At 41.6% G+C, this 2417-nt stretch overlaps 1 non-coding gene across 1 annotated transcript; it reads left to right on the top strand.

The window, feature by feature from the left end:
* The first annotated feature begins 1884 nt into the window (after positions 1–1884).
* LOC118759981 (U6 spliceosomal RNA) lies at positions 1885–1987 on the top strand. Its single transcript, XR_004996505.2, has one exon. It is a non-coding gene; the product is annotated as a U6 spliceosomal RNA (small nuclear RNA).
* The last annotated feature ends 430 nt before the right edge of the window (positions 1988–2417 follow it).

Genomic DNA, 2417 nt, shown 5'->3' with positions numbered 1-2417 from the left:
CCCTTCAAGGGAAAGTGGGAATCTCATTGAAACTGAAAGTTTATAATGTGGTTGTTTATATCACTATGATAATGATATGGCTTTAAATCTGAGTGGTGGTAGCTACTGTGACCCAGCTGACTTCTATGAACCTCTTGTTCCTGATACTATCTTGCCATAGTAACCCTTCTCACTTTTTTCTTGAACAGTACCCATACGCTTGATTCACTGTAACTGTACAATCTGATCCTCAGCCTGGCTCCCATGGCAATTGTGGTGAATTTCCTCATTGCACAGGGCTATGCCCTTGGAGAATCAAAGCTGACCAAAAGAAACAATAAGCATACCAGGAGTTTTCCCTTGAGTGCCCACTAGAATTATATCCTTGCTTAGAATTTCTATCTGTTGAGAACTCATATCTTTGGGGAATATTCGTTCTGCAAATCTATCCACTCAACATCTGCAGGGAATAGAAATTCTTAACCTCCCATCATTGCTCTAAAGATATTGACCTGTGTCAAGATCCAGTGAGAGAAACATGGCAATCTTTTAATGTTCCTACCACTGCCTCAGTTTCCTAAATCTTCCAGGAAGAAATGCCTCCTGACATGAATGCTTACATCATAGCTTGCCACTTTGCCTCCTACACTTTGAAGAGTCACAAGCTTGCACTCTGCCTGCTATACTTTGATGATTCACAAGCTCTTTGTCTATTTCCACTCGCTACTCACCTTTTAATTCCCAAAGCTCCTCCAGTGAAATTCACTCCCTTTTGGGTAATTTACTCGTGCAATGGGATGTGGTCTGGGCACTCCCATTTTGATGAGACTTCGTAGGAATTTTCGCTTTGTGTCAAATTTGTTGTTACTGTGTTAAAACCCTCCAAAAACATTCCCTTCCTTACTGACTTAGCTGTTTCTAGGAACTCCTGGCAGACTTATGTAGAGACCATGGTTGAGGTATTTAAATGTTTGTTGCAAACTGTTGCATTTAGTAGCCCTCAGGCACTAGCTGTGTTGAATACACAGTTATTTTGTGTAGGTATGAGTCATTCTCATGTTCTTCCCAGCTGCCTTCTCATCTCTGGATAGATATTATGTCTCATCACCATCTTGTGACTCTATCAAGAAGCCTATTCTTGGCAATTACGGTTCCATTATATCATTCTGTGCTCACTCCTCCTGTTGCTCTGCTTGGTTTTAATCTTTAATGATGTGCTTTGTAACTCATTACTCTTTTAAGGCTCCATGTGGTTTTGACCTTTTTAGATTCTTCTCTGTCTTGTGAACTAATTTCTCTCTAAAGCTTTTTGCTTAGCATGCTCTCTTCCACATTTCTCCTGATTTTGATGTTCGTAAGTTCTGAGCCATAAAGAATCCTGCATGCTAGGTTGAGTGCATTAACCTATACAGCAGTGCATTTGAGGATTCATTTTGTACCCCAATTCCTTAACAGCCCAAGGAGAGTGTTCAAGATAATCAGGATTTCATAACTGCAGGGCACGCCACAGCAGGTGGCACTCATGGCTCAGCTTTTAGAGAAACCTTGGAGTTTATTGGAACTTTCTTTGTAAACAACAAGATGAAACTGCTGCTTTTCACACCCTCATACCATCATTGGTCCTGCTGCCAAAGAATTTCAGCAGATTTTTCTTAAGTCACCAGATATTAATCTATAAATTCAGCTCCATGGATAAATGTAGGGCTTTGGGGTCCTGGCTAACACTATAGTGGTCTTTGTCCTCCATGTGCTAAGGGTAAAGTGAGCTGAGAAACACACACTTTCTGTCGACAACTTAGAACAGTCCATTTCTGGTGCTCACCTGTCTTATGATTGACATGGGTGTTGAGACAAGCACAATGGAGGGGAGCGGTATGTTTCCCCAAATGGAACAGAGATCAGTGCGTGCTTTGGCAGCACAGATACTAAAATTGGAACGATACAGAGAAGATTAGCATGGCCCCTGCACAAGGATGACATGCAAATTCATGAAAAGAGATCAGCTTTTCTGTGGTGACCCTTTCTGTTCTTCTGTCCAACTGTTCTGCCGAACATCTTTAACCATTCTTTCAGAAAGGAGTCATGCCTGCTCTGTTTACCTTTTGCTAACTTGAGGATTGCATAAGCTGCTTCATGACTGGATTACCCTCACCAAGGTTCCCCAAATGGAACATGTTGTAAACCTGGAGTCCGTTTTGGATAGATGGAGGCAATAAGGAGGACATGTTTGATTTTGAGTACTAGCATCTTGTTCATCTGGATGCATTTAAGCTGCTGACAGAGAGGACTGGCTATAAGAGGGTACCTCTTTTAGAATAAGAAAATACTCCTCTTCTTGACTGATTCTCTAAATTACAGAGAAATGGAAGAGTGGGCGGTGTTGTGGCATAGCTGGTTTAACTGCAGACTGCAATGTTGTCATCCCATTCGGATGTCAA

The sequence above is a fragment of the Ochotona princeps genome, chromosome 14 (assembly GCF_030435755.1).
Source record: "Ochotona princeps isolate mOchPri1 chromosome 14, mOchPri1.hap1, whole genome shotgun sequence".
NCBI classification, from domain to species: Eukaryota; Metazoa; Chordata; class Mammalia; order Lagomorpha; family Ochotonidae; genus Ochotona; species Ochotona princeps.
The sequence above is the reverse complement of the archived record's forward strand: the minus strand, read 5'-3'. Positions and strand labels throughout refer to the sequence as shown.